Source organism: Symphalangus syndactylus, chromosome 10 (genome assembly GCF_028878055.3).
Source record: "Symphalangus syndactylus isolate Jambi chromosome 10, NHGRI_mSymSyn1-v2.1_pri, whole genome shotgun sequence".
In the NCBI taxonomy this organism is placed as follows: Eukaryota; Metazoa; Chordata; class Mammalia; order Primates; family Hylobatidae; genus Symphalangus; species Symphalangus syndactylus.
In genome coordinates, this window is record NC_072432.2 from 32,860,243 (window position 1) to 32,885,572 (window position 25,330).

At 37.1% G+C, this 25,330-nt stretch overlaps 1 pseudogene; it reads left to right on the forward strand.

Annotated features, from left to right (window-relative positions):
• The first annotated feature begins 23,223 nt into the window (after window positions 1-23,223).
• On the forward strand, window positions 23,224-24,458 carry LOC129491591 (protein PIMREG-like; annotated as a pseudogene).
• Window positions 24,459-25,330: the final 872 nt, after the last annotated feature.

The window sequence follows — 25,330 nt, forward strand, 5'->3', positions numbered from 1 at the left end:
TTTCAATCCTCGCCCTCCTGCCATCCAAAACACTCAACTAGGCCCCAGTGCCTATTGTTCCCTTCTTTGCGTCCATGTGTACTCAGTGTTTAGCTCTCACTTATAAGTAAGAACATGCAGTATTTGTTTTTCTGTTTTCTGTGTTAGTTCACTTAGGATTATGGCCTCCAGCTGCATCCATATTGCTACAAAGGACATAATCTCATTCTTTTTTTGTGGCTGAATAGTATTCCATGGTGCATATGTACCACATTTACTTTCTCCAATCTACCATTGGTGGGCATCTAGGTTGATTCTATGTCTTTGCTATTGCAAATAGTGCTGCAATGACCATATGTGTGCATGTGTTTTTATGCAGTTATTTATTATTATTGGGCAATTACTATATGTAAGGATTATACCTAAGTAAAAGAGTGAGAAAGGTAGGATAATATTGATATTTTTAAAATATGGTAACAGGTTCAGGGAAGTTAAATAACTTTCCCAAGATCAAATAGCTAGTAAATGATGGAGTAACTCAAATTCAGGCCCCTCTTATAGGAAAGCCTGTGATCTTAGGCACTCTGCTGTATACCAAGTGCCTATCAAACTGCCTGACATACAGCAAGTATACAACAAATGTACTTTTCCCCACTAAAGGTATCTAGAAACAATTCCTCATTACCTATCCTTTACTTTTGGGGATGAGTTCAAGGAATGTGAAATTTTATGACACCTCAAGTGATTTTTATGCACAGTCCAACTTTGAGAATTCCTGCAAGCATTCTCCTTGTCTCCAGTGTCTCTCTACTCCTGTTCATCTTGCCTAATGTCTCTTGAGTGTCCTTTTAAACTATAAATTGGATCATGTCATTCTTCAGATTAAAAAAGCTTGTTGGATTGTTTCCCATTCATGTAGGAGAAAATCCAAATATTATGTAGGCCTCAATTATACTGTCTAGTTTCATTTCCAATTGCTTACTGTTCTAGTTTTAATTGCTGAATAACAAATCACTTCCAGCACTTAGTTACTTAAAACAATTTTTATCATTGTATTAGCTCTCACAGTTTCTGTGGGCCAGGAATTTGGGAAAGGCTCAGCTAAGTAGTTCTGACTCAGATCTTTCACGTGGTTGTTGGCAGATATTGGCTGAAGCTAAAATGGCCAGTAGCTAGGACAGCTGTGGGTTGATCAGGCATCATCCTCTCTTGAAAGTTTCAGGGCCTTTCCTTTTGATCTCTTCATGGGACCTAGTCTGCGTTTCTTTTCCAGCATAGCAGCTTGAGGGAAGTCACACATTTAAATGGTAGCTCAAGGTTCCAAATGGTTTTCCTATGAGAGCCAGGCAGAAAATGTATCATCTTTATGACCTATTCTATGAAGTCACATAGCATTACTTCCACTGTTGTCACAAAGCCTACTTTCTCAGTGAGCACAGAGTCTCTCTTCTCAATGAGAGGAGTATCAAAGTCACATTATAAGAAGAGCATATAGAATGGGAGAAATTGCTGTGGCTATTCGGAAAAATGCAATCTGACTCACTATGATGGTTAATACTGAATGTCAACTTGATTGGATTGAGGATACAAAGGTATTGATCCTGGGTGTGTCTGTGAGGGTGTGGCCAAAGGAGATTAACATTTTAATCTGGGGGCTGGGAAAGGTAGACCCACACTTAATCTGGGTGGGCACCACCTGACCAGCTGCTAGCGCAGCTAAAATATAAAGCAGGCAGAAAAATGTGAAAAGGCAAGACTGGCCTAGCTCCCAGCCTACATCTTTCTCCCATGCTGGGTACTTCCTGCCCTTGAACATTGAACTCCAAGCTCTTCAGTTTTGGGATTCAGACTGGCTCTCCTTGCTCCTCAGCCTGCAGATGGTCTATATATATATATCTCTCCTATTAGTTCTGTCCCTCTAGAGAACCCTGATTAATACACTCACATACTCATTACATACCATGTATTCTATTTTCTTTTGGGATTGATTTTGTTTAAGCTGTTTATTATACATGAAATTGCCTTCTCTATCCTCATGAAATATGACACACCTTTCATGATACAACTTAATGTCCCCTCCTCTGTGACCTTTCCCTCCTGCTCCTTGAACACAATCACTCCCTCCCTCCTCTGAAATCACAAATCAGCACACCTCCATCATAGTAGAGGGAGCTCTGTACATTACGTGACTCTAGTAACATTATGAGCTCTTCAAGGTATTTGCCTGTGAAACTCTTATGACTAGCAATATGAGATCAATAAATGTTTGCTGTTGTTGGGAGTCAGGCATAGCAGCTTAAGATCATGTGCAGCCTACCGATGTATGGGGAGAGGCTTAGATGCAAGCTGCTAATTTTTTTCCCCCTCTCTGATCAGTACCCTCTCTCCTGGAAAGAAAAAATATAGATTTGGAAACAAAGAGAAATTCAGAGAATATTATTTCCTCAAAGATGAGATCATTAATGTATTTGTGAGATGACCATAAAGCCAGCTTTGAGAGCTCTCTATTCAACGATAAATTGTTCATAGTGGCCCTGCTATCTTGTAGCTCTGTTTTTATATTCACTGCTGTGCTTCCTGAAAGCAACAATTTCTGCTAATGCACTGACCAAACAGCAGCATAATAATCCTGTCAGCCAACAATGGATGGGAGCTGAGGATTGAAAGGAGGTAAACCTTCTAATGTTTTCACCCTCTTGACTGAAGTAATTTTACAATGACATATGATAGTACTTGGGCCTTTGTCTCAGCTGTAATGAATCATCCATTACAAGATTTTCAAGGTTGTTAGGGGGAAATTTATCTCGGGAAGGGGAAGAATCTTTGCAAGTGCATGAGGTGGCCTGGCTATGATCAAAACCAGCTACATAAGCAAGAAAAGATACCACTGGACTCTTAGAAAACTGCTTATATAATGTTGCCAGGGTCTAAGTCAGATCACTGGATTCAATTTCCAATAGTTTATGATCTTAGAGAATCCGTTTAAGAGTTACTCAGCAGAACAGCAACTTGTATCAAAGCAACCAATACAAGAGATGAACTATTCTTATTTTCCAGGGAGAATTCAGAATTAATTCTTTTGCTCCTTATGTATAATTTCTCTCATCTTTATGTCCTAAAATTTGCACCTACTTGATTTTAGAACACTTCTGAGATAGAACTACAGGTAGTTTTTATTTTAATTATAAGCAGCCAGCTTCCTGTTTCTTTTATTCTAAGTATTTGAATTCTGAAAGATTTATTTAAAAGAAAATCTTAATATTATGGTTGAATATTTAAATGTACATGTTATAGTAATATCATGTTTTATGTGCAGGATTATATGTTGCAGACTCATAAAATATGGCCATCAAATGATCCTAGAAGCTGAAGTTAAAACAAATGATCCTTTGTTCCTCCACTTCCCAGGCATTTTCACTTTTATTTCACTTGGTTTTCATTTGTGCGGAAACCTGTTTGTCATGACAGCTTGGTATATTGACTCCAAATATATATATCTGTGCTTTTTTAACTTCAAGTAGAAAAACAGTAGTTATGGATGATTAGGAGAAAAAGTGTATTTTTAATAAGTGCAGCAAAGTCTCATGTAAATCACTTAAGCTAAGAAGCATTTTTTATGGCTTGAGTGACTTTGAAAAGTACATTGGCTACTGAACTAATCATAGAACTTAGCTTCATTAAATCTGAGATTTTTCTGTGAATCTTCCAATTTCTCTCTTGATATAGGATAAACCACTTACTCTCCCTGACTCAGTTTCTTCACCTTTTAAGGCTGAGCTTCAGATTGATCTCAGTGTTTCATAGAGCTGTATTGCTACTCCTTTTCAGAATATGATTTAATTCAAAATTATAGTATCCATGGTAACCATAACTAGGTCAGTTTGCACTTGGAGTAACAAATAACAGCAGAGAATCTGTATCCTTTTCCAACCATCCTCTGTGTTTGCAAAACCTCCTTAGGCTGCTGCAAGTAAGTAGCTTTGCAGAAAAAGATCTAGCAGCATCCAGGAGAGCGTTATGTTCTTTCTCATTTGTGATCTACACACCCATCAAACTTCATGCAAATTAGGCAATGTATATGTGATTTTTACTTCACCCGACCAACATGAATATTTAAGTAATGATTTTACTAGTAAAGCTTTAATTAATTATTTTAAAATATTGTGATTAATGTCTAATAAAATTAACACCTAGAGAATTTCTGTAAAAAGAATTGCAGTGGCGTGCAGATGCCTTCTTTCCACTTTGGTCACAGCTAATTTTTTTCCTTCAGACCTAATATTTTCTTATTGAACCTAGAAATATTTATTGTTCCTTTCCACTTACCACCCAAATATTTTTATCTAACAGCATATATAACATGAACTCTTTTTGATAAAATCAATTATATTTGTGTACTTTTATTTCACATATAGAAAAAATTTGAACAGATGTGTACATGGACACTGGAACTGGAAGGAAGGTGAGGGGAACTTTCCATTTTCCCCTTAAACACTCTGTGTTTGACATTTTAAAATAATCTAGCAGGTACTAAATTTTTTATAGCACTGGATCCTCCTTCAAGTCAAAATACTGTCCCCTCTTTAAATCAATAAGTAGAACAACAGCTTTAGGAATAACTACCATTTATTTGAGCACCTACTGTGTCATGCCATTTGCATATTCTTAGGATTGTTCAGGCAATCCTCGGAACAATTCTGTGAAGCAAATATTATTATTACTGTCTTACAGATGCAGAATCAAGACTGAAAGAAGTTGAGTAACTTCACTCTAGATCATCTGGTAGAGGGTATAAAGGAGATCTAGCCCTGGGAAGTTAGGCTCTAAAACCTATGCCCTTCCCATGAAAACACATTTTCTTCATAAAAAGGGTAACTTATATCTTGTCTTTTCTGTAGTCTCTAAGTGGTTGATTCCATAAGAAAGTAGTCAAAGCCAGTGACGGCTGAACTCAGTTTTAGCATTTTTGGAAACTGAGATCCAAAAAGTGTAAATGATTGTGAAACGGGCTTCAGTGGCTTCGTTGCAAATCCAGAACTAAACATCTTTTTCTTTTGCTATAAAACGTTGTAAATACTGAAAACAATTTCTCATCTAATTCACTACTGCAAGCTGTCAAATAATTTGACTATACTCTTGAAGCCAAATGGCTCATTTTGCAGGCATTATTTGCACAGCCATTTCCTTTCTTTTTTTGTGGCAATATATGTGTGGATTAGGAGTAACTCACAGCAACCAAAGGTAAACTAAAAACAAATACGTAATTTGGTTTTAAATGTGCTAAATTTTGTCCTGATGTTAGTATAAATAGTGTATCAACAAGATGTGCACACTACTTGGGGTGGGCTTATAAGGTTATGAATCCTTAATTGTAAAGAAGCCAAAACGTTCTTAGAAAAACAGTAGGTGGAGAAAAGAGAAGATTATTGAACAGGCAATAATAAGAGAGATTTAGTGAGAGACTATAAAAGGCAAAAAAGAGAAACATCTCAGAGACTCTGAACTGAGACTATGTCCACCCCAAAAGAAGACTTTATGCAGTGGAATTCTAGAAGCAGACTTTTTAATAGGCTAATACGTAATCAAGTCTTGGGCAGACTATAGGGTAGCAAGTTTAACCTATTACTGGGAAAAGGAGCTGGATATAAAAAAAGGAATCTTGACCCCTCTGTGACCAAAGTTTAAGAAAGATTTTAAGAAAGAAACATTTAGCATATAATTAGGGTGAGATATATGACTGTGTGTGTCTTGAGTGCAGAGAAAGGAGGCAGGGATACTCAAGGGTTGACAGAAAAATTGGTGTAGCAACATGTATGATGGGCTAGAAAGTCACAGGTAAGCCTTATGCGATTGCAACCTTGAGATAAGGTGAGTAAACCCACATGTGTCTGTACTTATGTCTTACCGCTTTTACTGATACTCATTTTCATTTCAGTTTCAAGAAATCATTTAAATCTTTTTTTTCTGAAAGTAAATCAAAGTTAAAGAAGTCATTAAGTCACATAACAAATACTTATCAAGTGCTGTTATTTGCTGGACATAGCAGGAGTGCCCCCAGGCAAGCAATAGATACCTGTTTTTCGGAATTCTGATCTCTTTGGGGATTGCCAAAAGGACCTCAAGTAGTGATGATATAGTGGAATAATCTGTATTTCTGCTGACCTTGATGACGTTTGGTGAGTGTTGTGACCTTGGTGGCATTGGTCACATTTTTTTCAAAGATGTATAATCTGTCAAAAGCAAATTGGATCAGGACCATAACAAGGCTTTGCTGTTCATCATTTTCCATAAATTAAGCCTTGTATGGGGGCAAAAAGTATGCATGGGAAACATTCAATTTACTAGTATTATTGCCTTACCTAGTCTCTTACCTCCTTGTTTCCTACTGTTCTTCATGCATCAGGAAGCAAAGACGACTGAAGTGCCTCTTGGTAGCTGATTAATTCAGCGTTTCCTCCATCGATAAGCACCAATTTCCCATAAAATATAACAGAGTGCTAATACAGAAAAGAAGGGCAATCTCCCTCAAATTATAACATGTAAGGCCTACTGCACAGTTTCCCCCAGAGTTATTTAGGTACAGTCCAAGGTGATTTGAAATACTCACGCTAAATTGTCTCTTTCTAGGTCCCTGTGGCCTACCTCCACTATAGGTCTGAAGGTTTCCTGAAATGCCATTCTCTCTGTAATATTTTCTATATGGGGTTTTATTAATAGTATTTTACATTTGTCTAGTGCTTTTTGCTAAAGTTTATGTCTTGATTTGAATTTTAGCGTTTCTCAATTAATAAACCACCCATTTATTTAGTATTGCTTAGGGTGAATTTACTTATATAACTATCAGATTTCATCCATTGTATGTTGAATGTCCACAATTTTATTTTTAAACAATAACTAATCTCGGTGTTTTAAGTGGACTTTGTACATTCTTCATAGACTAACCATAGCCTTAGAAATACAAGGTGTAGTTTAAGCAGAGAAGTTACATGCTTTAAAAATCACTATTACAAATTGTCTTCAAAAAGTTTATGGAAAAATGCATATTATAAAAAAAGTATGCATGAATTTCAAAAATGTTTTTGCACCAAAATACACTTGTGCTAACTTTTTGTAACATGTCTGAACAGGATCTCATTTGAGGTACTAAGAAGAATAAGCCATTGGTTTGAAAAAAGCCCTTTTAAGAGCAAAATGAATTCTGCTAAAATTGAAGCAGGAACAAATATCAAATTTATGGTGAAGCTCAGGTGGAAGAATGATGAAATCACTGATGCTTTACAAGAAGTTTATGGGGACAATGCCTTAAAGAAATCAGCAGTTTACAAATGAATAACTTGTTTTAGAAGGGACGAGATGCTGAAGATAAATCCTGCAGTGGGCAAATTCATCCACATCAATTTGCAAGGAAAAAATTTATCTTGTTCATGCCCTAACTAACCAACATTTAACAGTTTGAACAATAGCCAACACCACAGACATCTCAATTAGTTCAGCTTACACAATCCTGGCTAAAAAATCAAAGTCGAGCGTCTTCCACTCAATTGGTTCCCAAACCGTGGCACCCAGATCAACTGCAGACAAGAGTGGAGCTTCCCATGAATATTTTAAACAACTGGGATCAAGATCCTATAGCATTTCTCAAAAAATAGTAACAGGAGATGAAACATAGCTTTACCAGTATGATCCTGAAGACAAAGCACAGGCAAAGCAATGGCTACCAAGAGGTAGAGTGGTCCAGTCAAAGCAAAAGCAGACCAGTCAAAAGCAAGGGCCATGGCAATAGTGTTTTGGGATGCTCAAGGCACTTTGTTTGCTGACTTGCTGGAGGGCCAAAAAACGATAACATCTGCTTATTATGAGAGTGTTCTGAGAAAGTTAGCCAGAGCTTTAGCAGACAAATGCCTGGGAAAGCTTCACCAAAGAGTTCTTCTCTACCATGACAATGCTCCTGCTCATTTCTCTCATCAAACAAGAGGAAATTTGTGAGAGTTTCAGTGGGAAATCATTAGGCATCCACCTTATAGTCCTGGTTTGGCTCTTTTTAACCTATTTTTGTTTCTTAGTCTTTTTTTAAAAAAATCTTTAAAGGGCAATCATTTTTCTTCAGTAAATAATGTAGAGTGCATTGACATGGTTAAAAAGACTGCATTGACATGGTTAAATTACCAGGACTCTCAGTACATTAGGTATGGATTAAATGGCTGATATATCACTTTCTCATCAATTTCAAGACATTTTTGTTTTCTCATATGATGCATCATGAAGCAAAGATGACTGAAGTGCCTCTTTGTACCTGATAGTTTCCTGATGTAGTTTTATAATTTTAGGTTCTAAGCTTATTTTTAATGTGTATGTGTTTCTCCTATAGAAAATCTTGGTTGATAATTTGTCCTTTTGCTACTTCTAGGCTTCCCAGGATATTCCAATTTCAGAGTACTTTTTATGTTAATTTCTCACTTAGAGGTTGGCAAACCTCACATATATTACCTATTTCAATTATAAGCCCCCAAATTTATGTGAGGGAAGGCATGGTTACAAACTCATAGGGAAGACATTTTCCTCTTTACTTAGAGCCCAAGCCAAGACATTAATTTATTCAATAAAAGTTTACTAAGTTACATGCTAAAGACTAGGGATATGATAAGAAACAGGCAAAGTCTCTGCTCTTGTGAAAGTTATATTTTGGAAGAATATCCTTGTGCTGATGGGGAAATTTTCTAGTCCTCCAGCAGGAATCTCAGTTTTCACTCCCTGGCTCCATTAGGCTCATGGCCTCATTTCACATTCTGTTATGGTTATTATAACCCATTTCCATGATTACCAAGGCTGGCAATATTCTTTCCTCCACCGCCTTCAAATTGACCTTAGCATTTCATTTTGCCTTCTTCATTTTTGGCAAGTAGGAGCTTGGCTTACTTTATTGTAAGCTCAGCTATACATTTAAAAGTAAATATACAATTTCTTTTCATCATTTCTATGGGTTTGGTGGCAGACGGAGTTACAATATCTGGTCTACCACATTGCAGGAACTAGATTTCCCCAGATGACTAATGCTTCAGTCAAAAGTCTCCTTTTTTCCCCCCTCAAACACATTAGATTTACTTATGCCACTGTGGAAAATTATTTCCACTGTCCTTGAAGTCCCCTTTCCCAGGTTTTCCTTCTGCTATTTTTTTCTAATCTTTCAGGGTGTGCTCAAATGTTACCTCTTCAAAGAGACTTTCCTGGAAAACCTCACCTTGAACACTCTATCTCACTCACTAATTTCTTTGTTTTTTCTTATTTATAACTTTATCAGTATTTTGAATTATTATACTTATTTATTTACTTGTTGATCATGCCTCTATCCCACTGTAATGCAACTTCCATGACAGCATAATCTTTTTTGTCTTGTTTACCATTATTTCTCTAGGGTCAGTCTATCACCACTCTTATTGTCTTAGCAGAATTAGGTGTCTCCTGATGTGATGCAAAAAGAAAACACATTATCAATGATGGCTTCTAACCAAGGATTCAAGGCTTCTAATTTAAATTATGTATTATAGACATCACAGGGGGGAAGGCACAAAGTAAATGACACCAGAAAGAGGATTTAACACAAAATCTGGAAGTTGGGATATTTCACAGGATAAATTGCTGAGCCTCTTCAGCAAATAAATGTCTAGCAAATCCTGTATTAGTATCTTTAGTGATCATACCTGAATTTGCTCTCCAAAGGCACCATATCTATACATTCTTAGTATTCTATCTGTTTTAAGCAGATAATAAAGTCAACTGAAGCTTCCCTTACTGTTACACACTGAGTAAGTGCAATTTGGATGGTTTGAAGATATTAAATCTTTCAGCCCAGATTTAAGAATACCTGTTTGAGAGAAATTACAAGAGCTTTTAATGCTTGCTACAGGAAGGTAATGTCTTATCTTTTATATTTAGTATTTTGCGTTCCAAAGAATGAGAAAAGCTATTCCATAAGTAGATAATTGAATAAGAGAATCAAAACATACATGGAGGTTTTTAAATGTTTCATTTTAAATTTGATGGCAGAGATGCTATGAAAACGTATTAATAGCTAACATTTATTGAACAGAAGGCACTCCAAATGGGGCTCATAGATTATGGCACTTAATCCTCACAAGAACTTTATGAGATATGTATTGTATTAGTCTGTTCTTGCATTGTTATAAAGGAATACCTGAGACTGGGTAATTAATAAAGAGATTTAAATGTCTCATAATTCTGCAGGTTGTCCAAGAAACATGGTGCTGGCATCTGCTCAGCTTCTGGGGAGGCCTCAGGAAACTTACAATCATGGTGGAAGGCAAAGGGAGAGCTGACACTTCACATGGCCAGAGCAGGAGGAAGAGAGTGGTGAGAAGGTGCTACACACTTTTAAACCACCACGTCTCATGAGAACGAACTCACTGTCATGAGAACAGCACTGAGTGGAATGGTGTTAAACCATTCATGAGAAACCACCTCCATGATCCAATCACCACCCACCAGGCTCCACCTCCAACATTGGGGATTACAATTCAACATGAGATTTGGATAGGGACACAGATCCAAACAATATCAGGTACAATGCTTCTTTTGTTTTATAGATGGGGATGACTAAGTCAGGGAGTTTGAATAATTTGTCCAACATCATAAATACTAGGTGATGATGTCACAATTCGTACACAGGTATAAAAATTCCTAATTATTATGCCACATATATCATTGATAAAACACTTATCTTTTTAAAGAAACTACTTTCTAATTGTTTTGGTCTAATTATCTTTTCATTATTAGGACACCTCTCTCAGGACCAGCGTGAGACTGACACATAGTAAACAATGAGTAAGTATAGTTATTATTCTTGTGATTTTCAACAGATAAATAAGTCACATCCTCACTGACCACATATTTCTCACTGTGAAAAAAGAGAATAACTTTCTAAATTGCTAGAACTTTATTTTATAAGTCAGAACAGGCACTGGCACTAACAATGACAAATTTTAATAGCCTATCTCTAAGCAATATCATTGACAGAACAAAATTCATCTTTATTGATAAATGCTAATCTGTATCTGGCTGCTAAGCTATAGTAGAAAAAAATTGTCCTTAGACCAATAATAACTCAGTCTCAATTATCCAATGGATAAATCTCCTAACATTCATCCAAAGATGAATATAACTCACAATATGTGTTATTTTTCTAAAGTTGTTCACTCAAGGTCGAGGGCAGAAAAATATTTGAAATTTTTAGTGCAAGCACAAGTATTCAAATCGGTATTACAGGTCTCACTTTTTTTTTCAAATATTTATCTAATTGATTAAAATACAAAGACTTGATTCTCCTTTAAGAAACAAGCAGGCAGCATTTCTTATATTTACATTTGACCTATAGTTTACAAACCAAAGACTAAAGTTAAAATATTGTAAGTCCATTAAACTCCTAATGGATATGTTTATTCCCCAAACCCTGCCACTAAAATTTGTTGCGATTTGTCTTATGATTATAAAGTGAGATGTGTTCATTATAGACAGTATTGAAAACATGTAAGAAGTAATTCCAAAACCTAGAAGGAATACTACTTTTTCATATATAGGACATCTTTTCAGTGTTTTCTCTATATGTCTCTCTATGTACATTTCTATGCAAATATAAAATTATGCCTTGTATATTTTTTAACTATTTTTAATGGAGAATATGTAGTGATCATATCCTTATGTCATATATTAGTAGGCATAATTTATATAACTACTTGTCTCGAGTTAGAATTAGGTATTCTCATTTTTTTTCTTTATTACAGATAATGACATTGAACATCCTTGCACATAAATCTTTGTGTACAAGATCTTCTCTCACCTTTCCACAGACAAGAGAGATGTCTTTTAGAAAACTAAAATATAATTCCAGAAACATTAATTTGTTGGCTTAGTGATATTTTATAAATTACTTGTTCATATTTACAGTTATAGAACATTTTTCCTCTGAACATTCTGAGTAGTTTTATATTAAAACTTACTTGTTATTTTTTAATGGAACCATTTATTTTAGTGACAGGAATAAAGAATGTGGCAGGAAAGGATCTGGAATGAGAGGACAGAGAAAGAAAAACGGAAAACTCTTTTGTGCCTCATTCTTTTGCTCTTGCTATTCCCTTTTTCCAGAATACTTGTCCCTGCCTTGTCTACCTAAATAGCTTTTATTCCGTCTCCTAAATTTATATTCAGCTATAACGTCATTTCTCCATGTGTGTGTAGTGGTTCTAAATGGGCGCTTTCTTAGCTTTTTTTTTTTTTTTTTTTTTTTTTTAGAAAAAAGAACTTTCTTTTACGTATAGTAGAATACATATGAATCATCCTGGCAAATTTATGAAGGTTTTAAACATAGGTAAAAAGTTGTTTACCTGGGTCCTTTGGACAAATTTCTCTTCTTCTTTTATCCTTTTGCAAAGAGAACAAAGATCAGCAAATACTAGCAGCCTAAAGCTACACTATATGTGGCTTTGCATGCCTACCAATCTTTAGTGTTCCCTTGACTCCTGAAAACAATGGATTCGATCATATTGTGGACATTAGAGGCACATTAACGCTTTCTTGTGGAAACAGATGTTTGGTGGGCTTGTGTTTGTAGATGAGACATATTAAATACATCTATGTTAATACAGCCTTCCCTTATAATGTCTTATTATTTTGCTATTTGTTTTTTGTTTGTTTGTTTGTTTTTTAAGACGGAATCTCACTCTGTCACCCAGGCTGGAGTGCAGTGGTGCAATTTGAGCTCACTGCAAGCTCCGCCTCCCGGGTTCACACAATTTTCCTGCCTCAGCCTCCCGACTAGCTGGGACTACAGGCGCCCACTACCATGCCCGGCTTTTTGTATTTTTTTAGTAGAGACGGGGTTTCACCGTGTTAGCCAGGATGGTCTCGATCTCCTGACCTCATGATCTGCCCACCTCGGCCTCCCAAAGTGCTGGGATTACAGGGGTGAGCCACCGCGCCTGGCCCTGCTATTTGTTTTTATAGATGACCTAACAAATCATGTCTGAAACTAAGAGTTTGTTCAAATTGTTTCTTCAGTTGCTAAAATATTTAGCCCTACTCACCATGGAAGTTCCAGAAAAATCACTTGTGATCAGTAATACTTCCTCTCAGATCGTTGAGTACAAGGAATACTAGGGATTCAACTGAGATAACAGTCCCCCTCCCTCTTCTTTAAATCTAAAACACCATGCCATCCTAGAGAAATGGAAATCTCCAGTGAAAACACATGGACATATACAGAATCTTAAACAACAGTACACAAAACTAAGAAGGCATAAAAAAGCAGGATAGTTTAAATACACGATGATTTTTATACTGTGTTATCCTACCCTTTGCTTTTGCTTTTTAGTTTATGAATGTCTGTATTGTTTGTTATAAGCAATGTGTATTACATTCATCATGAAGACATACAAAGAAAAAAGGCCCAAAGATACAACTAAAACCATAAGACAAATATTAAACTGAGAGAAACATTCATCACACATATGAAAAAGAATTATTATCTTTAATAATACCTTGATGGAAAGAGTTCAGGGAAACTGATAAGAAAGGTAACAAACACCTCAATAATAAAATATGGGCAAAGGTCAAAAGGAGACAGATTTCACAGGAAGGGAAATGGCAAATGGTCATTCTGCTACCACTATGCTTTTTTTTTTTCTAAAACAAAATCATATTTATTCTTTTGTTGAAAACATTTGTGTTTCTTTCTCCATTTTCTATGAGGTTAAGAAGAAGGAAATTGGTATTACATGCTGAAAGAATGTTAGAAAACCGTAGAATAATTGAGTCAAATTAGTATTATATATAAGTATTAATAATACTCTTTGATACTTTTATTACTACCTTTTAATAAAATTATCAAAGAGTATTATTAATACTCTTTGACTTAGTTATTCTACTTCTACAAAACTATCCTAAAGATAAAGTCTGATAGTTCCAAGTTTGAGTTGTTTAACATGTGGTTTAACAAAAGTTAAAAATTACTATCCCAAGGTATACATCTGGAAAATGATTAGATAAATAACAGCATAATGTCATTCCAAAAATTTTTGTAAAATAATTTATGATATTATCCTCAGTAAACTAGCGCACGAACAAAAAACCAAACACCGAGTGTTTTCACTTATAAGTGGGAGCTGAAGAATGAGAACTCATGGACACAGGGAGGGGAACAACACACATTGGGGCCTGTCAAGGGGTGGGGTAGGGGGAGGAAGAGCATTAGGAAAAATAGTTAATGTATGCTGAGTTTAATATCTAGGTGATAGGTTGATAGGTGGAGCAAATCACCACGGCACATGTTTACCTATGTAACAAACTTGCACATCCTGCTTATGTACCCTGAAACTTAAAATAAAAATGAGTATTAATAGTTTAATTGTTTATTGCATATTGTAAAGCTACTTCCCAGAGAGGTCAAATTATTTTTCTACTTCAAGTTTATTACTTATCTCATCTTCTTTTATTCCCCTCAATATCTTCCTACTTTCAGAACCCCCTCTCTGGTTCTTCATGCTCTGTGTATTCTTTTTCCAACTAAAAGGTCAGTCACCAGTTTCTTTGTCCCAATCAATATATATCATGAGGGAGCTGATATCATGCCTTTGTCTCCTCTATTTCTTCTAATGTAGGAAATAATTATGTACTTTTTAAAAAAATCACACCTTAATTTAGACCTTTTTTTTTCATGACATGAGAACATTTCAAACTGCTATCTTATGTATTCATAGATCTCCACCTTAAAAGTGTAACATTTCAAGCTTTTTAGTCAGGATACAATTACTCCTTTTTTACATTCACCATTTTTATGCCTCCACCAGGAGCTTTTTCAGCATTTGCTTTGACTTCAGTCATCAGTGTATTTCTTACTACTTTTGCACAGATCTGGGCATTTTTGACATAGCTGAGCCTAGCCTGTTTCCAATACATCCACATGATGTCATGACAGCAGATAAAGATTTGTTATTGGTTCAGATCTTGAAGCTATTTGAATGGTGGGCTGGGTGCAGTGGCTCATACCTGTAATCTTAGCATTTTGGGAGGCCGAGGCAGGAGGATCACTTGAGGCCAGGAGTTAAAGACCAGTGTGGGCAACGTAGGGAGACTCCTCTCTACAAAAAAATTAAAAATTAAAAAAAAAATTGAATGGCAGTTCAGGTATCTCTGCAGCTAACCTGTTGGAAGGTCACAGGCTGCTCAAAACAACAGTAACAACAGCAATTCTTTTGCTGAAAATAATAGAATGATAAATTATAAATGCTTCAGTGAAATGTAATAAAATGACTGATCTGTATTTGTGTCCTTAGTATGTAAAAATTTGATAGTAAGAAAACATTAAAAATTTACACATTGCACATCAATGTCTGCTAACATCACAAAAAGAATGATGAACAGGAACTATGTCTTCCTGATGGAAAAAAACAATTTGCCACACATAAAAAAATTGAACATAAATCTGGTTTAATTTGTAGGAAATATAGGTGACAGAGAAACATGTTAAATTATATTAGCAATCAGGAAAATAAGAACCTGATTTACAAGAATTATAAAAAAACACCAGTTAGAGGAAAAATCTAATGACTTAAAGAAATATAGAAGATACATTAACTAGTGCAATGTTGTTATAATCTTATTTGGATCTTGATTCAAAAGAACTGTTAAAATAATGATATATATATATGAGATCATTGAAAACTTTAACATTGATTAAGAAATTCATGATTGTATTTGTTTTTGTTTTTCTGTGATAGTATCATGGTTGTGCTAAATAAATAGTCCTAAGTTTGTCCTAAAATTTTTAAAATAATTTTTAGTGTTACATACTAACATATTTATTGATAAAATACATGATGTTAGGACTCTGAGTTAGATTTTTCAAAGTTTCTTTTGAGAAATTGAAGTCTCAGTTTGCCTTGGGATTAAAATTTACTCCCAAACTGAGAAATTAACATGAAAAGTAGACTCGGGTGACAAAACACTTGAATCACCAACAGGAGCAAATATAAGACCACTTCGGAATTTCTAAACTTTTTTTTTAGTTTTGAGACGAGTTTTACTCTTGTCACCCAGGCTGGAGTGCAATGGCACGATCTCTGCTCACTGCAACCTCTGCCTCCCGGGTTCAATTGATTCTCCTGCCTCAGCCTCCCGAGTAGCTGGGATTACAGGCATGTGCCACCACATGTGGCTAATTTTATATTTTTAGTAGAGATGGGGTTTCACCATGTTGGCCAGGCTGGTCTCAAACTCCTGACCTGAGTGATCCCCTCACCTCGTCCTCCCAAATTGCTGGGATTACAAGTGTAAGCCACCATGCCTGACCAGGAGTTTCTTAAGAGCAGTTCTCTCCACATGGATTGGCAGAGAATTACCTACTTAAAATCAACTCTATCTTTTCACTTATCTTTCCAGTTTAACTCTCTCTAGAGCCCGAACACAACAATACTTCAACTCCACCAGAATCTCTAATTTATTGATCCTATCACCTTTTCTTGATCCTGCACTTTCTAGATATTCTTATTCCTCTCCTTACCCTGCTTTAATTCCATGATCTGGCTTTACAATTAGTATATACTGTCAACTCCATTGCATCTCTGCCTTTATGGTATTCACTTGGTAGAACTGCAACCTTGGTTAAATCCACCTGTCCTCACTGCCCTGGCATGCTGCAGCTGAATATGGCTGGGAAAAACACTGAAACACTGACCGGTCCCACTTTAAATTCATGACCTTAAACCTCAAATGGCCCCTTAGTGCTGCCAAGGAATTTAACTACACATCCCGAATCCATTTCCTTTTCTCCTCTCCTACATCAGTGTTCTGTGCGTTCTCTGCTGTCAAATCCTGGGCACCTTCCCTCTCATCCTCTCAGATGACGAGTTTGCTTCCTACTTCTCTGAGAGAGTAGTAGAAGTCAGAAAAAAAAATTCTACAAAACTTGCATTCTACGAACTTGCATTACCATATCTGCTCACACTAGTCAGCTTGCCAGCCTTTATTCTCTGACTATAGATGAACGATTCACGCTTTGACCCCATACTAGCCTTTCAAATTGTGTACAGGACACCATCCCCTCCTGATTACTTGACGACTTCAACAATTCTCTTTTCCCTCTCCTACACCATCAACTTATCCTCTCTTCTGGGATACTTTGAGTAGTAAATGTGCTGCTATAATTCCATCTTAAAATATTTATGCATGCATGCACACCCAAACACATGCATAACCAGGAGAAAAATGTCTCTTGATTCCACTTCCACCTCCAGATCCTTCCTCATTTTTCTGAACTCTATTGTAATTAAACTCTTAGAAAAAGTTGTCTATATTTATTGACTACAATTTCCCTCTTGCCATCAGGCTTTTGGTCCAACCACTTCATCCTAACTGATCTCCCTATACAAATCCAAGGGTCGGTTTTCAGTCCTCATGTTACTTTACCTAACAACATCATTTGACACAACCGGTCATTCCCACCTCCTGGAAACACTATCCACTTGACTTCAGAATTCCAGTCTCTCTTGTTTCTTCTCTTATATCTCTGGATACTTCTCTAAGCCTCTCTTGCTAATTCATCCTCTTTACAGTGAATCTTTTTTTTTTTTTGAAATGGAGTCTTGCTCTGTCGCCCAGGCTGGAGTGCAGTGGCTCGATCTCGGCTCACTGCAAGCTCCGCCACCCGGGTTCACACCATTCTCCTGCCTCAGCTTCCCCAGTAGCTGGGACTACAGGCGCCCACAGCCACGCCCAGCTAATTTTTTTTATTTTTACTAGAGATGGGGTTTCACTGTGTTGGCCAGGATGGTCTAGCTCTCCCGACCTCGTGATCCGCCCACCTCAGCCTCCCAAAGTGCTGGGATTACAGGCGTGAGCCACCGCGCCTGGCGGAATCTCTTAACATTAGAGTGCCCCAGGGCTCAATCTCTGGACTTCTCTTCTCTATTTATACATACACCTGTGGTGATGACATCCAATCTATGACTTAGTATCATCTATGTGTCTTGATTGCCAATTTTAATTCTCTAGCTTGGACCTCTCCTGTGAATTCCATATTTATGTAGCAAATTGCCTATTTGAAATCTCCAGTTGGGTGTATAATAGATATCTCAAATTTAAGATGTCCAATGCTGAACGCCTTTATTTTCCCACCCTCAAATCATGCTTTATGTAGTTACTAAATGGAAATTACATTTTTTTTAAGTTGCTAGGCCCCAAACTTAAAGGCATTATTGACACATTTTCTTCTGTCACCGCCCCCGCCGCCCCCCCACCCCGCCCGCATATCCAGTACTTTAGGGAATCTTATTGGCTCTACCTTCAATGTAACATTGGTTTGATCAATTATTATCATTTCTACTATTTCCACTTTGGTTCAAGCCACCATCATCCCTCACCTAGATAACTATAGTAGTTTCCTAAGTGTTCTCCATGCTTCTACCCTTGACTCCTTTAATCTATATTCAAATAATATTCAAATTCATTTGCTACTTATTACGACTTACAAGACCCTATGCAATCTGCCTACCCACTGTATGCACTACACTCTCCTGCTACTTTCCCCAAATTCTATTTTCTACAGCCATACTGGCCTACTTGCTGTTCCTTGAAGATGCCAGTCACTCTCCCTCTTTAGGAATTGAAAAGATCTTCTCCTGGAGAGCTCACTTTCTCACCTCTTTCAAGTCTTTGCTCATATAGTATTTTTCAGTGAAGCCAAACATGGATATTTCATTTATTCTGCAATCACTCCCACTGTCACTGTAAAACCACCATACACTTGACCTGCTCTATATTTTTTTCATATGACCTATCATCTTATAATATGTAATAAAATGTGCTTATTTATTATGCTACTTGTGTATCTCCGATCACTACAGTGTGGAATCCATTGTGAAGAGAGAATTAATCTGTTTGCCACTTAAGCATTCTCAGCGCTGACAAAAGGAGCTGGCACTTATAAGAACTCAATTAATATTTGTCAATAGAATAAACACATCTAGAATTACAAAACATTTGTGGATTTTTTTGTTATAAAATAATTGGGTAAAGACTAAAAATATGCATGTTTAAACTGATTAAAGACAAAATAAGGGAAAAACAAATGTGAAGAATAAGAAAAGTGACATAGGCTTATCAACATCAGAATGCCAAAAATAGCATTTTAACATGTAAAATATAAATAGAGGGAAAATGCTACATAAAAATAAAAGAAATAGTCCAATAAGAAAATGACACTACATGAACTGTATACACCAACGGGATAGTTTTGAACTATTAAAAGCAAAAATGTACAGAATTATAGAAATTAACAGATGATCACAGAAAGATCTTTTCTTCTTTTAAAAATTATTTTATTATTATTTTTTTAAATTTTATTATTATTATACTTTAAGTTTTAGGGTACATGTGCACAAAGTGAAGGTTTGTTACATATTATACATGTGCCATGTTGGTGTGCTGCACCCAACTCATTTAGCATTTAACTAATTTAATTAATTAATTAATTGACTAATTTAACGAGCATTTAACTTGTCATTTAGCATTAGGTATATCTCCTAATGCTATCCCTCCCCCTTGCCCCACCCCACAACAGTCCCTAGTGTGTGATGTTCCCCTTCCTGTGTGCATGGGGAATGCATTCTTCAATTCCCACCTATGAATGAGAACATGCAGTGTTTGGTCTTTTGTCCTTGAAATAGTTGGCTGAGAATGATGGTTTCCAGCTTCATCCATGTCCTCACAAACGACATGAACTCATCATTTTTTATGGCTGCATAGTATTCCATGGTGTATATGTGCCACATTTTCTTAATCCAGTCTATCATTGTTGGACATTTGGCTTGGTTCCAAGTCTTTGCTATTGTGAATAGTGCCGCAATAAACATATGAGTGCATGTGTCTTTATAGCAGCATGATTTATAATCCTTTGAGTATATACCCAGTAATGGGATGGGTGGGTCAAATGGTATTTCTTGTTCTAGATCCCTGAGGAATTGCCACACCAACTTCCACAATGGTTGAACTAGTTTACAGTCCCACCAACAGTGTAAAAGTGTTCCTATTTCTCCACATCCTCTCCAGCACCTGCTGTTCCCTGACTTTTGAATGATCACCATTCTAACTGGTGTGAGATGGTATCTCATTGTGGTTTTGATTTGCATTTCTCTGATGGCCAGTGATGATGAGCATTTTTTCATGTGTTTTTTGGCTGCATAAATGTCTTCTTTTGAGAAGTGTCTGTTCATGTCCTCTGCCCACTTTTTGATGGGGTTGTTTGTTTTTTTCTTGTAAATTTGTTTGAGTTCATTGTAGATTCTGGATATTAGCCCTTTGTCAGATGAGTAGGTTGCAAAAATTTTCTCCCATTCTGTAGGTTGCCTGTTTGCTCTGATGGTAGTTTCTTTTGCTGTGCAGAAGCTCTTTAGTTTAATTAGATCCCATTTGTCAATTTTGGCTTTTGTTGCCATTGCTTTTGGTGTTTTAGACATGAAGTCCTTGCCCATGCCTATGTCCTGAATGGTATTGCCTAGGTTTTCTTCTAGGGTTTTTATGGTTTTAGGTCTAACATGTAAGTCTTTAATCCATCTTGAATTAATTTTTGTATAAGGTGCAAGAAAGGGATCCAATTTCAGCTTTCCACATATGGCTAGCCAGTTTTTCCAGCACCATTTATTAAATAGGGAATCCTTTCCCCATTGCTTGTTTTTGTCAGGTTTGTCAAAGATCAGATAGTTGTAGATATGTGGCATCATTTCTGAGGGCTCTGTTCTGTTCCATTGGTCTACATCTCTGTTTTGGTACCAGTACCATGCTGTTTTGGTTACTGTAGCCTTGTAGTATAGTTTGAAGTCAGGTAGCGTGATGTCTCCAGCTTTGTTCTTTTGGCTTAGGATTGACTTGGCGATGCGGGCTCTTTTTTGGTTCCATATGAAGTTTAAAGTAGTTTTTTCCAATTCTGTGAAGAAAGTCATTGGTAGCTTGATGGGGATGGCATTGAATCTGTAAATTACCTTGGCCAGTATGGCCATTTTCATAATATTGATTCTTCCTATCCATGAGCATGGAATATTCTTCTATTTGTTTGTATCCTCTTTTATTTCATTGAGCAGTGGTTTGTAGTTCTCCTTGAAGAGATCCTTCACATCCCTTGTAAGTTGGATTCCTAGGTATTTTATTCTCTTTGAAGCAATTGTGAATGGGAGTTCAGTCATGATTTGGCTCTCTGTTTGTCTGTTATTGGTGTATAAGAATGTTTGTGATTTTTGCACACTGATTTTGTATCCTGAGACTTTGCTGAAGTTGCTTATCGGCTTAAGGAGATTTTGGGCTGAGACGATGGGGTTTTCTAAATATGCAATCATGTCATCTGCAAACAGGGACAATTTGACTTCCTCTTTTCCTAATTGAATGCCTTTTATTTCCTTCTCCTGCCTGATTGCCCTGGCCAGAACTTCCAACCCTATGTTGAATAGGAGTGGTGAGAGAGGGCATCCCTGTCTTGTGCCAGTTTTCAGAGGGAATGCTTCCAGTTTTTGCCCATTCTGTATGATGTTGGCTGTGGGTTTGTCATAGATAGCTCTTATTATTTTGAGATATGTCCCATCAATACCTAATTTATTGAGAGTTTTTGGCATGAAGGGCTGTTGAATTTTGTCAAAGGCCTTTTCTGCATCTATTGAGATAATTATGTCATGTTTGTCATTGATTCTGTTTATATGCTGGATTACGTTTATTGATTTGCGTATGTTGAACCAGCCTTGCATCCCAGGGATGAAGCCCACTTAATCATGATGGATAAGCTTTTTGATGTGCTGCTGGATTCGATTTGCCAGTATTTTATCGAGGATTTTTGCATTGATATTCATCAGGGATATTGGTCTAAACTTCTCTTTTTTGGTTGTGTCTCTGCAGGCTTTGGTATCAGGATGATGCTGGCCTCATAAAATGAGTTAGGGAGGATTCCCTCTTTTTCTATTGACTGGAATAGTTTCAGAAGGAATGGTACCAGCTCCTCCTTGTACCTCTGGTAGAATTCAGCTGTGAATCCATCTGGTCCTGGACTTTTTTTGGTTTGTAAGCTATTAATTATTGCTTCAATTTCAGAGCCTGTTATTGGTCTATTCAGAGATTCAACTTCTTCCTGGTTTAGTCTTGGGAGGGTTTATGTGTCCAGGAATTTATCTATTTCTTCCAGATTTTCTAGCTTATTTGCATAGAGGTGTTTATAGTATTCTCTGATGATAGTTTGTATTTCTGTGGGATTGGTGGTGATATCCCCTTTGTCATTTTTTATTGCATCTATTTGATTCTTCTCTCTTTTCTTCTTTATTAGTCTTGCTAGCTGTCTATCAATTTTGTTGATCTTTTTAAAAAACCAGTTCCTGGATTCATTGATTTTTTTGAAGGGTTTTTTGTGTCTCTATTTCCTTGAGTTCTGCTCTGATCTTAGTTATTTCTTGCCTTCTGCTAGCTTTTGAATGTGTTTGCTCTTGTTTCTCTAGTTCTTTTAGTTGTGATGTTAGGGTGTCAATTTTAGATCTTGATCAGAGAAAGATCTTAATAAATTTCTACCAAAAGAAGATTGGCAAAGGAGAAGAGAAAGATCAATTAAGATGTAGGAGTCAAACAATAAAATTATCAGATTTTATCTAATTTTTATGTATTCGATATGCATTATATAATATTTATATTATATAGTACTCTCATTTATTTATGATATTTAAATATTAAGTATATCAATATATTTACCCCCATAAAGAAAACCAGATGATTCTTTTTTCTATTTTTTATTTTTATTTATTTGTTTATTTTTGCCAGCCGGAGTTTTCATCGTTTTTTAAAATAACCACATAAAAGGCCATAAAAATTTCTTGAAAAATTAATGTGATGCATGCCATATTCTCTAATTTTGATTCAATTAAATATTTTTAAAGTAACAAACCCTGCTTAAATTTTGGAAACTGATATTTTAAAAACTTAATAATGTGCACAATTTTTTTCTGTGGGTTAAAGGCATAAAAACAATTAAAACTACAAAATAGAATTAATAATTATCTGTCAAGTCTTATGGAGTACAGCTAAACTATAACTAAGGATGAAATTCATAGCCTTAAGTACATTTCTTTAAAAAATGAGAAACACGATGTGTTTGGGCTCGGGTGGGCGTTGGTGGTGTCAGGGTGTAGTGGGCGGAGAAGACTTTTGGCCAGGCAGATGGCTTTCTGGTGGCGGGGATTGGGGGCCTCTGTGCGCGGGAAATCTCTACAGCACCAGCAGCAGCTGGAGGACAGCAAGGAGCTGCAGCCTTTGGCCAGCCATCAGGAGACCCACACCAGGGCCCTGAGTTCCCAAGGCAGACAGTTCCAAAGGAGGCTGCCCCTGAGAGCTGTCAATCTCAGCCTCTAGGCAGGCCCCTTCTGGAAACGCCTGGAAAAACCAGAGCCAGGGCTGCAGGGCCTCCAGGCGGCAGCTCCCTCAGCTAAGGGTGCCTTGGGTGCCCCAAGTCCCAGAGAAGCCAGAAGTCCTGCCAAAGCGGCACCAAATGGCTGGTGGAGACCCAGGTGAAGGCCGGGAGGAGGAAGAGGGGGGCACAGAGGGCAGTGGATCACCAACTCACAGCCTGAGCCACGAGAGCACCGGGTTGTCTGGAGCCGCCCCTGTCCACTCAGCCGCAGACCCCTGGGGGAAGGAGCATCACCGCCTCTCTGCCCCATAGGCTCACGTGCCCGCCCAGTAAGGCTGTCGAGGCAGGAGGCTGCCTTCCGGAGCCCCTACTACTCAACAGAGCCCCTCTGCTCTCCCAGTGAGTCTGACAGTGACCGAGGCCCTGCGGGGGCGGGAACTCAGCATCTCCAGAAGCTCTCCCGAGAGCTCGACGAAGCTATTATGGCGGAAGAGAGTGGTGACGTGACCGTCTCTCTCATTCATGACGGAGGAAGTGCCCCGCAGTTCTGTCCTGCAGGAAATAAGACCTGTCTGACCACCGAGGCTTCATACCCAAGGATGTCTGTGCTTCCAGTGAGCTTCCTGGAGGAAACCCCCAGGAGCCATCAGTACCCCTGGGCCATGCTAACAACGACCTGATTGACAAGGAGCCCTGTGCCCCCCTGCTCCAGCCACATCTGGACCCATCAGTGACCGCCTGCTACAGCCTGGGAGTGCCTTGTGGAGATCTTGCAGAGGTGGGGACAATTGTTCCTTCTAGTTTTCCAGGGCTCTTGGGCTTAGAAACTCATAGTATACTTGACCTTGAGTCTTGTATTTGCTTCGTCAGTAATGTGAAGTGCCAGCATCAGATGTTTGAGAGCTCTGAGCTGTGTACCTGGGTGTCTGGTTTTTGGGGAGTCATCCGCAGAATCACTCACCCACTGTGTTTATGGTGCCAAGGATCTTGGGAGGTCCCACTCTCATCCCTGCTTTTCCTACTAGGGACTCAAAGGAAGGCATAGGAGATATTTCCAGGCTTAAGACCATGGGCTCACGGGTACCTATTTATATGCCCAAAGCAGAGTACTGTGGGTGTGCTGGGAGGGGTAGCCCTGTTCAAGAGCAATTTCTGCCCTTCGTAAATTTAAGAAACCTCCTTTGTCATTTTATTAGAAAGAAACATAGATAACATTGCATTCTCATAATAAAGACTGTTTGCGTTTGGACAAAAAAGAGAAACACTTAAAATAAATCAGTTAGGCATTCAAATCAAGAAGGTGCACAAATAATAGTGAGAAAACTTGGAAAGAAATTATTTTTCAAGAGATATGAACAGAAATTAATGACTAGTAGACCAACTTAAAAACAGGTGATTAATAAAATCAATCTATTTATTAAAAGATAAATAAAAATACATTATCAAATAAAACTAATCAAAAGAATAAAGAAGCCACAAATAAATAATTTTAAGAAAAATGAAAAGAATGAATGTTTTAAAAGTCACAAGACAGCAGCTTGAACAACTTTGTGTCAATAAACTTGAAAATGTTTAAATTTCATTTTTTCTAGAAAATATAAATTATCAAAATTGATTCAAGAAAAAATATAAGATATAAATAAGCCAATAACCATTAAAAATTACATCAGTAGTCAAAAATTTCTCCCTTAAAAATGAAACCATACAAAATTAGTTTTATAAGTGATTTTTCAACCACGTCTATGAGAAAAAAGATATTCTAGATCTTCTTTTTAAAACTTTCCAAAAAGAGTAGACAAAGAAAGAAAATTATCTGCTTACAAAATCTAAGGACAGAACCAGAAAAGTACTGAGCAATTTCACTTATGAACATAAATGAAAAAGTCTCAAATAAAATATTAGAAAATAAATGTCACC